The sequence below is a fragment of the Pseudopipra pipra genome, chromosome 10, assembly GCF_036250125.1.
Source record: "Pseudopipra pipra isolate bDixPip1 chromosome 10, bDixPip1.hap1, whole genome shotgun sequence".
NCBI lineage: Eukaryota > Metazoa > Chordata > Aves > Passeriformes > Pipridae > Pseudopipra > Pseudopipra pipra.
In genome coordinates this window covers 16,879,463-16,894,339 of record NC_087558.1, presented here as the reverse complement: position 1 = coordinate 16,894,339, position 14,877 = coordinate 16,879,463, and the positions used below count along the sequence as shown (strand labels likewise).

The following is a 14,877-nucleotide window of genomic DNA, read 5'->3' as shown; positions in this document are numbered from 1 at the left end:
TATACTGCTTTTTATAGGGTTTTTTATAGGTTCTTTGTCTTTTACATAGCGAACTCAGCTCATATCATAGCTTCTGTTTTGCATTCAGTTTACAAGACCTGAGATACCTAAAAAGACTTCTAAGAGACTATTTTAAATAAAAACGTAAATGAATCTGGGTGATGAAGTATAAACCTGAGCCAAGCAGATTGCAGTCAAGCCATGTTCAGCTCCTGCCAATGCACTTCAGTCCAGCCCTACATTAAGCTTTCAGGACTGTGCAGAAATGTGTAGTCAAACTAACTTGTGCAGGAGTTTCAGAAATTACAAAAATAGGTTGTAGAAAAAACCAAAAACTGTGAGTTGCCCTTCTTAGCATCATGATCCCAAAAGACACGGAGTAAAAGAGACATAGAATCTTTGATCAATATTTGGCTTTTATTTCTTAGTTCTTTTATTTTAAATCATCAGATTCATCACAGTTGGGAAATGTGTGCTGTCAGCATCCCAGAGCTCATTCTGATCATAGTGGAAATAGGACATTTGGCCTCTGACCACTGATGGAAGCTTTGACTCTCCAGGATTTTACTATCACTATATTACTATCATCTGGTTTCCTAACTTTTATAAATCTAAGAGCTTGAAAAAAGTTTTGGAATCACTGCCTGTAGAACACTCAAGTGTGAATCAGTCTCCCTCACTGTTTTGTAGTTCAGATGACTTTCAGTCTGGACAACTGGAGGATGAGGACCCCAGGACCTGATGAAGAGTAAGCTCACTGTTTGATCTGGGTGCAGAAAGAAAGGCCTGTTGATCAATGGTGTCATACTGAGACAGAAACAAAAAAGGAAATTTCACAGCAGGACATATGCACAGGACTTTCATGTGTAAAATGTGTGTAATCTGCCCAACACTGACAGGATGGAGATTTTATCTGCTTCAGGAGCCATAGCTCAAGATGTGGGTCCTGCTTAGGAGCCATAAAAGGCAACAAGAATTATCAGGTGTTTAGAAACCATGCCTTGGGAAAGCACTGAGCTTTCCAGTGCCTGACAGGCAGCTGTAAGGAGAAGGTAATCTGTATTTTCCATGTCCATTGGAGCAAGACTTGGCTCAAAGTATATTAAGACAGAATTATCTGGGACTGTATTAAAAACTGTGTGTTGAGTGATAGAAGGAGGTACAAGTACAAAAGTGAAAACATTCCCCTGTATGCAAATCCTCCCACATACCAGAAGAAATACATAAATCAGTCAAAGTGTAGGTCAGTTTGTGCTTGGAAAAATGTTTGACTCAACAAGGGATTGAGTGCTGCTCAGGTAGTTTTGACCCAACTGGGTGCTGACAACAACTCATGAAAAAAGCGTGGTGGAAGAACAGGCCCAATATTTGAGAGTGATGGCACAATAAAAGGAGTGTTGTTCCCAGCTTCTGGAAAGATCTAGGGCACAGTCAACCTCTACAGATACATACATTTGGGTATTTTTCTTACAGCAATTGATCTGGCAATAAGGAGTGCTTGATTACTTTCTGCAGACTAACCTGTCATAATGCAAGACCCTTTATATGTAAACAAGGCTAAAATTTACCTCCTCTGTTGATACAGTAATTTTCAACAGCAGTTCCTCCAGCTTTACACCAGTGAAGCAAGTTAAATGGCATGTAAGGCAAAACAAAACAGATACTAAAGATGTGAGTCAAGATCTATGAACTTCATGATTTCTCTTACCTAAGTATTATGGAGAGCTCCTTGGTATCATTAATTTCTATAACATACATTACTAAAGGAAGTCCGTGGGGTCCAGGGAGAAGCAATAAGAGCAATATACTCCCTTTTCTGCTTTTGGTTGTAATTCTCATGAGTGATGAGCATGATGATAAACTCACTCCATCCAGCATGGTGGGAATGTTACCTAGTGTCACTAACAAGTATTTAGTCTGATTCAGCCTCATAAGCCCCCCACCACACAAAAACTAATTGAGAGGATTAGGGCACACCAAGACACTCAAGCTCCACTCCTGTGGGTCTGGGGAGAAACAACGCATTTAAACATTCCAGCTACAGTTCCCTTGGCAACGTACATAACAACAACTCACTAAGACTATGGGTTTCTGTTTTCTTAACCCTTCAGGACATTGACTGAATGAATACTTCCTTGAGGAAACTGTTCCGTCAACCAGATATACTCAAAGACACTTAAAACCAGCAGGCCTTTTCTCCTTACAGAAACAACAGCAGTTGAATTCCACGTCAAACTGATCTCCTCCCCTAGCATTAAAGGGTTTAATTCAAACACACACATATACCATTAACAAATCCTCTATGGAAGTCTGTATGAAAGAAGACAGTAAAAACCAATCCCCGAATGTCAATGTTTTATATCATTATAAAGTTACCATGGATCGGAGGACACAGAGAACAATACACAACATTTTATAAAGCACATAAGTACTGTTAAGAAACAAAACAATATTAGCATTTGTGTAGATTATAGAACCCTATTGTTCCTCTCAGTTATAGCAATAATAACATCTACAGCAACTTCATAATGATTTCTCTGGGAACTTAAAATAAATTTTAAAATTAAAACACTTCATAAATATTAACTAATATGACTAGTATTAACTGACTATTAAATAATAGGTTTACATTATCTTTGTGAAATACATGAGATATGCTTCAAATTTATTCCACTGCCCAATGAACTGGAGCTTTTTGTGGCATTAAACCATCTGTTCTTTAGCGGTGACCATTCCTGTTGTGCCAAAGTTTGGAAGAGGACTCTCCAGAATATGCAAAGTCACCAGACCTCACCTGCACCTCACAAAGAGCTGCTATAGGTTTTGGGCTGTCATTACTAGGCAGAATTGATGAACATGCTCAGTTAATAGCTGCAACTCCAGTGGTACTCTGGAGATTTATTTAAACCACTGGTCTGTCTCCATTGTCCTCCTCAGAAGTTTAGGTTTATGAAAGCATGAAAACCTTTACCCTGGAGACCTTTGGCCCAGAGTGGGGTCATCAAATGATGTGTAGCAATTATCTGAAGAGATTTACCTTGCCTCCTCAGCATACAAGAAGTGGCTTGATCCAGCTTTCTAGGAGAGCAGGAAAATTTATGTTGAAATGACAACTACTCCTTAACCACCAGGGCACTGATGCACACTTACACAAAGGGAGACTGAAGCTACAAAACTAAATCAGGGATCAAACATATGTTGGTGTGGTATAAAGAAATCACAGTTCACAGCACAGCTTTTTCCCCTTTCAAAATGAGCCTGCATAACCTCCCCTTATATCTATCCTCTGATGGTGAGGCACCTGGTCGCATTTACAGCTTCAAGCAGACAGAAGAAAGAGTAAGTACATCTGCAAAATTGTTGAAGGCTCTTGAGCCTTAAACATCTAAGGTTCCATTGCTCCAGCATTGCTTTCCATCATTAGAAATTGCTCACTCTCTCTGCAGCAGCTCCTATGTAAATCCCTGGGAAGCAGACCTCCCTCCCCACCACACCTCCACCCTCAGCCTTAGCTCACAACCATTTGTTAAAAATTATGCAGCATCCTCACTGACACGTGGTTGCCAGGGCATCCTTGTTCCCCAGTCGACTACTACACTAAGGCTTGACTGGCAGCCATCCAGCTGTGCTTCATTTAGGAACCTCTGCAGCAGTAAAGGATGTGTTTTCCCAACTTACAGGAGAAATAAGTCAGTTTGTTGCTTGTCTCTTAAAGACCCTAAGTGTTTGGGGAAGCAGTAATTTTTCACAGAGGACTTTGAGGGAGCCTCTTTTCTCCGTATTATCTGCAAACCAGAATTTAAATCTTACTGCAGAGAGCTTGGATTTTGCGCTAACCCAGCTAGTGTGGATCCCAGACACATCAGCATGGCACTGTGTGCAGACCAGCACAGGCACAGAGCCATGCATGGGGATGCCCTGCACATCTGGGGGGTTGTACAACGTGGCTGTATTGTCGTGGGAGGAGAGAGGGTGTCTTAGCAGCTGCTGCTGCTTCTACATGTCCCATTTTGCTAAAGATTTTGCAGCATCACAGCAACATAAATCCCAGCTAACAGTGCTTTTAATGTCAAGTTTTCTTGGGCCAACTGCAGTTAAGATGGAAGGAGTATGCTGGCACCAGATAGCTATGAAAGGGCCTTGCTTGCCATTTCAATTAGTGTTGGTGACACCCAAAGATGTAGCAGTGCTGTGGTTGATTCCAGGCTGGACTTTTGCCCAATGGCTTGAATAGGCATTGGTTACAGGAGCTGACTGCAGGGTACATGGTGCCAGCAGCAGGCATGAACTGCTGCCAATGCAGGAGCTCATGTCCAGAGAGTGCCCAAGGGGGTGCCTGGGCTGAATGAAAAGCCAGAGGGAGGGTCAAACCAAGAGGACAGACTGACAGATTTTTATTGCTCATCCAATGATTCTTCTATCCCTTAAAGCCTGCAGGATATCACTACTCTTTAATTTCTCATTCCTAGAACAATTAATGAGGTGCATTTGTGCCCTCAGCACTGTCTTGTGGTAACTTTATAGTAATGTTCATGCAATAAGTGCCAGATGAAGAAAGGAGGGAGCATGCAGATGGAGATGGGATTTATTTGGTTGTATATTCCTGCTGTCCCCAAAGTAGAACAAGGTTCCACGCACTGAGAAAAGGACAATTTAGACTGAAAAAAATCAATAGAAAGTAGATGCTGCCATCACTTCAGCTGTCACTCATAAAAAACTGCTGCTTATATACCAGTCCTTTTATCTGAGAATTAATTAAATCTAAACTACATGAACCCTGGAACAGGCAAGTGGAAAGGACAAGAAAAGTTTCCATTTTCAAGCTCTTTATTTCAAAAAGGCAAGAAATGGAGCCCTAAGCTTAAGACCATGAGAGCTTCACAAATTCAAGTTTTGGAGGTCTCTTTACAGCCTTGAACAATTTGTTTTAATAGCACCTCTACAATCATGCTAATTTGGGAAGCAGTTTACAGTCAAATCTTAGCACCCTTCTTGTCCATACTACTTATGTGTTAGTTTACACTCTGGTTCTAGCCTGTGAGAAGCCAACCAGGTTCTCTAGACAGAAGAAGTCAAGACAAATTAAACATCAGCTCATATTTAAGGTTTATCCCTGCAGGATGGATAAGCCTCACTGAAGTCACTATTCTGAGACAGTTATTGAGGACAGTCCAGATGCAAGCCAGGTCTAGTTCCCAAAGCATAGAGGGGATTAAAAGGTATGATTGCAGTTTAACACAGTTTGTCACAGGTGAGCTAAGAATTATATGCATTACTGGCACCAAAGTAGAGATTTTTGCACTCTAAGGCTGCCTTAGCTGTTGCTTCCATGTGCTGTATAATGGAAGTGTTTGATGCCAAAGACACATATCCGAGTAATTAATGGACTGTTAGCACACTGTCAGTGTTCTACATTTTATGTACATATAAATTTACATATACACATATAAAAACACATAAGGAATTATATATATGTGTAGTGCTCCTGATTGATAGCAACTGAACTATTTATGCTCTAGTCTTGCTAGGGGAAAGGACACTGTTTTTGCAATTCATTATGTCCCCAAAGAAATAGTAAACACCGTATCCATGCTATGAAGTAAATATATAAGAGGTCAGAAAAGCAACATAATAGCAAAAGAAGAGATGGCAGATGAATTATAGAGCTACATCAACCCTTACCCTGGTACCACCCAAGAAGGCCTGAGCATCAGCATTCAGCCCTCAGGACTGCACCTATAGCTTTAGCATTTCAGACCTAACGAAAAGGAAGAAAAAAAAAAAAAAGAAAAGCAAGAATTTAGCTTTCGTTTACTGTGTGAAAGGGGAGTGTGTAGCTCCTCACACAGTCCCACAGGACATGCAGAATGCAGTGACTCGCTCTATACAACCTTTCACTGGAAGAATGTGCAGGCAGCAAAAGTATTTGTGATACTAATTAAAGATTAGAAAATACTCATTTAGGAAAATGTCCCTTGGCAGGATATTTCAAAATAAACTAACGTATTTCTTTCCAAACTGATGTAAAGGGCTGTATTCCTCAATTTAGTTAGAGAAAAGGGGATTAAAAATGCACCCTGGTTGGGATGAAATGAATTATAAAAATGAGACATAAAGCATTACTTCAGTGTCAACAAGGGTCCAAACTAAAGAATTGTCCTTTAGTCTAAGGACTGAAAAATAACAGACATGTAGATAGAAAAAAAGGTACATTTAACATAACAATCTATTTGAAAATTAGTATCCTTCTTCCCAAAACAAAACCATAAAAAAATGTCACTCTTTTTGTCACAACTGGGGGAAAAAAAAGTGAAAACATTATAACCAATATTATGGCTCAGTGGAACACAACACATAGTTGCAGCCCAGATTTTACCAAAAGACAGAGTTTTAAAACTGGAACAATATTTTGAGACCATATTGAACCCAAACCTAAAACCTGGAACATCCTGACTAATTTCATTTTGTATGGACCTAATTTCATTTTGTTAAAAACATCAAAGGTAAATTAAGAGCTGGAAAGTCCTGCATAATGTACAGTTTTGCTGATGAAAAGTCATGCACACAGCATAAAGTGGTATTAATAAGTATACAAAAGAATGTATTATCACTCACAGCATATACAAATGTTGGCTATACTTATGGTTTTTTGGAAGTATTGTTGTCATGGTTACCATTCAGCAGTCTTTATGTTTTAATATGCCTTGTTTTTTTAAGGTTGAGGTTCAATTCAAGTTCATATGAAGCAAATCAACTGAAGTTTTCAGATGTGGTCTCTAATTTAATGTGCATCATTTTCTGAGAGGCCAACTTGAAATACTTTTGGCATGACTTTAGGAGATGTCAAGCACCTTCAGATGCAGCAGAAGCCAATGCCCTGTATGCGGTGACTGAGCCATGAATAATCACCCAAACTGCACAGTCTGTAGTAGTCTTATTTTAGAAGGCTATAAACCTGTTTCAGTTAGTAAAGGGAATGTTACTGTACTCCTGCATGCTGCATCTACCACCCTTAGACACTAAATGAATGAGTAATTCTCTAAGCAACCTTTATTTATTTGTCTGAGGTAACAGGAATGTTTAACTGTAATGTAAAACATAAACTTAGTTCCTATGTGTAACATCAATAATCCAATACCTTTTGTCCACTTCCCCCTTCCGTTTATAAATTTCCTCAAGTTCAAATGTTGGGAGTGGGTGGGTGTAAAGGCATTTTGCCTTCGGTAGATCATTAAAAAGCTGGAGTTTCAAATCAAAAAAGTGAGACTCAGCAATGAACCAAAAAAACTCCTGGCCAAGGTAATTGAGAATTATCTCCGCTAGTTCTATGTGGGGTTTGCATTGTCTTCTGCAGGTAATCCCAAAGAGGCAAACTGGCAGGTAAATATCCTTTTCACTTTTCTATGGAAACAGAAGAACCTGCTCTTCGAAGTAGCCTTTTTACCTTATATAGCCTTAAGAAATCCTTTTCACCGCCTCCAGCAAGCCACCTGGATCTGCAGAATACTCAAGAAAGGGCTTGCCTTCCCTTTCCTCAATTTAGCTTTAGCTGAGCAATCTGGCAAGGAGGTGCTAATCATTTTTGTAGTGCAGTGCATAGAAGTGGAGCCTGTTCATAGGAAGCTTTGTAGCAACATTCCAGTGCAGCTGACTTCCCTACAAGCATATTACACCCGATTTAGAATTAATTCTAATTTGACACCAAATTGGGAAAGGAACGGGTAGGGGAGAAGGAAAGTTCTAGAACAGTGACTCTGTGTTCTAGTTTCATCTCATTCATAGTCTTTCAGCTTTTAGTATTTCTAGTTCTTGACTTCTGTTCTCTCAAGAGTAGCACAGGCAAGTTAGCTGCACCCACTGTGTTCCCCAGGGCGGGTCTTCCTCTGACTTGAGCACTCATATTCTCCTAGGAGGACTCAAAGACTCTGGTGTGTTTTCCTTTTGATTGCTGGGCTGTTAGTGTCTTTGGTTTGCTTTATTTCCTTGGGGACATCCCTCTGCAGTGGGGTGACTCAGGAGCATCTCTTTTCAGCTTGTTTCTACACATCCATATATCTCAGAAGAGCATGGGATGCAACTGTTGAAAAAATCTTGTCCTTTCAAATAGTTATAGAAGATTTCTGAGACACCAATTTAGCAAAAAAAATGAAAATTCAAAGTGTAGGACACAAAATGCAGCACGAACCCCAAAGAGAACCAGGTTGGTCTTTGTGCTTTATGAATTTGTGCATGGTCACCCACATGCCTGTGTGCACACGTAGAGCTGTGTTTGTATCAGTCACATGTGTTGGTAATGTCACAGAGCCACATAATGAATGTTAGAATGCACTTCAGAAAACACACTCCCACCCTCTCACCTACACAATATTTTTTCAATTTATTCAGTCTTCTATCTTTTGGGGACCCGTGCAGACAGATAAATAGGCTTGATTTGTCTGTGTATGGTGTGTATTTGTAATCAGAGATACTCAATCGTATTCACTTTTTATCAAACACCTCAACATTATTTCACGATTTAATTTCACAGTGTGCATTCTTTATGGTTTTTCACCATATTGATACTAAATGGGTCAGTAAATTATAAGCTTTATTTCCTAAACCCTACAGTTAAGCATCAGCAGAGAGCTGAAGATGAGTTGTAAGCAAATTGGATTGCAGGAGGCCTCTTTGGCCCCTGTTTCCAATTCCAGCGTATGTTCAGATGAGTGGAAAATGTTTGCTGCTAACCTCAGTGCAGAGCTTCCAGTTCACTGCACAAGTGCTACACTTCCATACACTTGATGATGTGGTCTGTGATCTATGGAAAGAGGAAGAGTGCTCTGAGGTGCACCTATTTGTTATGCTGTGGGCTCTGGAGGCCTGGCACCATGCAAAATAGCATTTCAAAAGTCACTTTCTAGGTCAGAGGATGAGATGGTAGCAGTAACATCTCTAACCAGGCTGCCTTTGCAGAGGAAGCATCACCTGCCTCTGCACCGTGTTAAACACTGAACTGATCAAGAGACAGTCGGGCACTGCAGGGTCAGCCTTCTCCCTGAGTGAGTGAGTTCACAGTGCAGGTATGTGAGAATATTTTTATCACAAGCCCCAGCTTTCAGACAGGTTATTAGCAAAGCAGGGGGTATGAAAAACGACAACTACTTTTTGATTTGTTCATTACTATCAAACAATTATTTAGAGTTTAACTGATCAAACTCTCTACCTTAAAAAAAAAAAAAGTCCTTGTTCTGCCTGCTTGATGTTAAATAGTAAAGCAGCACAGGAGTGAAAATATCCTGGAGCCCTTTATCATCTTCATTATCTTCACTGGTGAAGTGAGTGAGTGAGTGGAGAGGTGTGAAATTCCAGCAGAGAGAAACATGCTGTTTTAAGAGGAAGTGCTGACATGCAGGCTACAATTAGACAAAAAATGACTGCTGACATTTAAAAATCATTACAGAGAGGAAATTGTGAGTATAATTATGTCATCATTGCACTGTTCAAGTGTGCTGATGCATTTTTGCTGATCAAAATCAAGTGTTTATATTTGTAAATAGAATGCACTTAGCAACTCTATCAATGGAAATATTCTAGCCAAGCACTGCAGAAAGTGGAGCCAAGTTACTTTCACAAAAACTTCTTTTTTCCTTTTTGTTGATTTTCAGTATTTTGATTTGAAGATCATTTCTTGGTAAGAAAATTTGTTTCTTTTTATTTAGTATTTTGGATGACAGTTTGATTGAGGGTTTTTTGTAGGGTTTTTTGGGGTTTTTTTTTGCAGTGAACAATAGGAATGGCTATTCTGGAGCAAGCAAAGGTCCATTTTGCCAATATGTGTCCTGTACCAAACAGTGGCCATCAGCAGATGCACACAGAAGGATACAAGAGAACACTAACTATATAATGATATTAGCTATACCAGTCTCCCAGTTTCCAAAATTACTGCTCAGGGACTTCAGAAACTGCTCAAAAAAGCCCAGAATAATGAAGTCTCTGACTGGCTTTAGAAATAGTCTGATACTGGAGTCAGCGGAAAGGGAAACATGATGTCAGCAGGTGGCAAGATATGTAAATGTTATCATTTCCTTGGAGAAGAGGAGTTTGTTGACTGTGCAAATACTGAATTCTTGGCACTGCATTATTTAACACAGTTCTGCCTTAAGCTCTGTCATAAGTCCTTTACCTATGACATATGTCACTCAATGACAGGGAAAAGTGACCAATCTGTGATACATACAAATGCTCAGTTCAGAATGCGCAAAATATGTGAAGGGATATGTTTCTGGCTGATTAAAAAAAACAGATTTTTTTGGAGATTTTGAAGACTATATATAAATACACTTTATAAATGTGCAAGTGCTTACAAAGGCTCTTGAGGGAAGTAAGAAAAGGTCTTGGTTCCTGCATTGAGATGTCCACAACAAAACATGTCTACAAATGCTAGTCCTCCTGCAGATGGCATTTTATTTACAGTATTTTGGAACATATTTATGGTGGAGATTAAGAAAAAGACTAAAAGTGTGAACAAGATATAATGAGGTACTCTACATTATCAACACAGTTATTTTTGAAGGCTGTGGCAGAAACAGAGATATAACTATTGAATGTCAACTAATCGGGTTCAAATTAACTACTCCTCAGCCTGCATCTACTGTGCTCCAAAACTCCCCTCAGTATCTCTTTGTCTCTTTGCTATTTTTATAAGAATTGGTTTGTCTGTGTCTTTTCTTTCATCTTTGGGTTCTTTTTTTTTTTTTTTTTTTTTTTTTTCAGTCCTCAATTTATTGACTTTGCCCTTTGGGAAAGGGGTTTTTTACAATCCACCTATTAATTTTCTGGGTGTCCTCCTGCAGCCAGCTTTTCTTCTTTTGACATTGGGTCCATCAGTTTCCATCAGTGTCCCTGTTGTCTGGATGTCAAAATGTATATCCAGTCAAATTGTGTTAGCAGAATAATGTCAGGCAATTCTACAGTCACCACATCAGTGAAAGAGCTGCTTTCATGATGTCATTTTATGATTGGATGAATACATAATTCATTTATATAGTTATAAAGATTTCCATGTCAAAACACAGAATTCTTTGTGCCATTGAAAGAGTAGAAATCAGTAGTTAGGGAACAATCCACACTGGGTGTCTTGGGAGAGGCCAGTCCCACAGGTATTAAAGATTACTGCTTATTGCAGCAGGGAATATTGAAGAACCCACGAAAGAGTGGGCCACAGAAATATGTAATAAGGCTTCACTAGTGCATAAAAACATGGTAGAAAGAGTAGTGTTATGTTACTGTGATTTATATTATAACATTTATTCATAAGGCTACTTTTGTCTTTATTTCTCTTTTCACTAATTCAGGCCATTCCAAAACATATGGAATCAGTTTTCCATATGCTATCTTTGTAGAAAGCTTACTTAATTACTGATTGTAACAAGCTAAAGAAAAAACTATTTTTCCCATTATATGCTTGTTTTTGAAAGGCAGAAATTGAAAAAATTCATCTTTCTCTGCACAGTAAACTGGTGCCACACACAGAATCTTTTTAACCACATCATTCCAAAATGGCTGAAGTCTGAATACAGGCAACATCTAATCATTTTTTTCTTCAGTAATCTAAGTGTATTTTTAAAAAATTACTTTGTCTGAAATTTTGATAAACACAAGATAGCCAAAGGGTATTGTTGAGTATCAGGACTGTCAAGTAGTTAAAGCCCCATTCCTACTAAAGGGAGGTAAACACAGATCAGTACCAATAGACCACGTAGAGTCCACTGAAATGCGAGGAATTCAGCACCAGTTCAAGATCTGACCCCAAAAGTAGAAGTGGAAGGGGCTGTGAAAGGCCCTCTGGTGCACCTCAGCAATTAGTCAAATGTATGTTGCCTTTGCTTTTAATTTAATGATTATGGTGTTTTGTAGATTTTATTTTATTATTTTTAATTTTATGTTTTTGTTAAGACCATGATGGGTATTCCATAACTTCCTGATAAAATGTATCCACCTTCACTTCTGGAGACCTAAAGTCCTTCCTTGACATTACCTCTTTGGATACCTGGAGTCTTTCAGTCTTTGAAGTTAGCCCCTAACAAAGCTTCCAGCCTCTGTAACGTGGCAGTCTGCGTTCTCTTCACACCGCTTGACAAGCACAAGTGGTGTTGGTCTCAGAGTCTTGCTGGGTGCTTTGTATGAGGCAGAAGGGAAAAAACCCCACTTCCTAAATGAGACACTGCATCAGCAAAGATATTAGAAAAAATATGGTAAGCAATAAGAAAACGCAAATCCTTGGATACTGGAGGGTGTCTCCTAATATTGTCTGCATTGCACAATATTCTCTGTAGTTTATGCTTTCATTGAAAGACAATTTGTCAGTGTCTTATTTGTGAAGACATTGTCAATACAGCATAAAGCAAGTCCTGAGCTGCTGCTCTGATAGCCCAGTTCTGTAAGCTGTCTCCATTTAAGCATTAAGGCCCCCTTCAACAACAAAATCAAAAAATCTATTTTGCCAGTTGTTCCTCAGACCACTGACACAGTGAGGTGTGACCTTCAGAAGTTACGCCACAGTGAGTAAATGTTAATATTGAAAGACATCTGGAGTATTGTTTGCCTGCATTGGAATTATCAACAAAGCCAGTGCAAAGTAGTGACTGTATAGCAGAATCATTCTATGGAAGGACTTTCAGTAGAGCAGTAGGAGAGACTATGGAGTTATAGTAAATCAGTGCCATTTCATATCCTTTGTTTTGATTAGATGGAATGATCTGCACTGTCAGCTTTCAGACAAGGACCAAATTTTAAGCCTTTAATCTCCATTGTGAATAAGTATCTATCAAAGTTGTCTTTTTTCATCACCATACTAACGTAGAGATTTACCAACACACTTAAATAAGACTGCAAAATCATTAAAACAATGGAGCTCTACTGCTTGATACTATTGCTATATGTTCAACGAAAGTAACAGAAAAGGGTGTTGCCTCATTTTAGTAAAACATACTGTAATAAAAATTATTCCTTGATCCATTCCTTGATTCCATTTGATCCATTCCAGTTTGAAAGCCTTCAGCTGAGTCTGCAATGAAGTTACACTGTCATAAATGAGACTATAGCAATCAGTCTCAAAAACTGTTAAATCTTTCAAATCCATGAATATAATATGCTATTTCTGCTGTACAATGGCTTAAATGAATATATGACCTAGGTATAGATAAGAACATGCAGCAGCAAGTCCAAGGGCCACTGTGCATAAAATAAGAACAATTTAAAATTAAATACTATTATTTATCAGCTAAAGATTTTAAGTTATAAAAAGCCTCATTCTCTTCCCCGACAGTCAAGTACAACTAAAAAGAAGATTGGGAAATCTGAAAATATGGAAGCAGAATAACAATCCAGCAAAGAATGGTAAGAAAGGGAAAAGATGCTGTCCAAATTTGATTGTTGAAACATATTTGGTTCTGAAAATACTGCTAATTAGCACATTAAACTCAAGTTTTATTAATTAAATTTCAATTATTACACATGTGAAATAAATTAGGCAACCTGTAAATCTTAATTACATTGTTAATTGTGATAACTTTACGATCATTTTGTGATGCCTTAAATCAGTGAAACATGTTTTTCAGTTTTAGAGTTGATCAGAGATGGTGGCACTTCCAGTATGACACACTGCTTGTATATTTTAGTAGAATTTAAATCAGTAATTATAATATTTTGATTACTGTGTTTTATATTTTGATTACTGTGTTTTAAACACTAGTATCCATCAACTAGAAAAACAGGGCAGTGTTTTAACACTTCACGCAGCAATCGCTTCTGGTTAAACAATTGGTATTAATTATGCAAGCATGCATCATTCATGCACTGGGGTTTTATGTCCATCACAACAGGGAAGCAGCTTTAGATTTAGACATGGATGCAGTTGGCAGAAGCAGCACTTGTAGTGAAACAGCTCAGGAGGCTTGGGTGTTGTCATGTCAGGGCATTTGTAAACCTGGTTGGTTCACTGTGCTCAGATAATGCAAGCCAGGATTGTTTATAAACATTAAGAGACAGCATCAATTTTATACCAGCTGAATGTCTGGCTTCTCTTAGCATCAGTTCATCCTCTGCTCTTAATTAAATGTTGAAAGCATGTCTGGTGAAAGCAGCCCTACGAATGGGACTAAAAGAACCATCAGTACAGCAAGGTCCTGGGCACTGGTAAGGCTTCAGCTAAAGTATCAGGGTCCAGTGATAAGCAGATGACCTCCAGAAAGTTGTTAAGTCACAGGAGCATAGTATTAGATAGAGCTCTGAGAAGAACCAAAAATCTAGAAAACACAACTTAAAAGGTGAGATTGAATAATTGGAGATAATTAGTGTGCAGAAGGCTGGGATAACAGAAAAGTTTGGTATAAAAATGAAGAAATAATCTTAGCAGATAAGAAGATAAGTGAAAACAACTTAATTGGCAGCAACAAAGACTCATACTGGACATTATTAGGAAAAGCTTTCTAATGCTAAGAACCAGCTCAGGCACAGCTTGCTCTTTGGGAAGCCATGGAGGTGCTCCATCACTGAGATTTTAAGAACAGACTGGACTAATGTCAGTGAGAAATGAAGCAGATATGGCTGGGCCTATGCTGGGGCAGTGCTTAATGACCTCTTATGTCCTCAGCATATTAAGCTTTCTAGAATGCAGAAAGTGCTCCAAAGTGCTGCTAGCCTGGAAGTTCTTGCAAGAACTGACATCTAGTAATCCTCTGCTGTGCTGCACCCTAGGAAGAGGTGTGTTTCTGGTGGGACAATACACAGTTCCCTAAGGAATCTGCTCAGTTGCAGCACTTCCCTGGTCAGTGTGGTGCTGCCATCGATCCCATACCTGTGCCCAGCACACAGCTCTGGATATATTACTAAGCAAGG

At 38.9% G+C, this 14,877-nt stretch overlaps 1 long non-coding RNA gene across 1 annotated transcript; it reads right to left on the bottom strand.

Annotated features, from left to right (window-relative positions):
* Positions 1 to 398: 398 nt before the first annotated feature.
* Positions 399 to 14,585, bottom strand: LOC135419737 (uncharacterized). Its single transcript, XR_010433128.1, has 2 exons — positions 3,493 to 14,585; positions 399 to 3,440 (listed from the first exon to the last, which is right to left on the bottom strand). It is a non-coding gene; the product is annotated as an uncharacterized LOC135419737 (long non-coding RNA).
* Between the last annotated feature and the right edge of the window lie 292 nt (positions 14,586 to 14,877).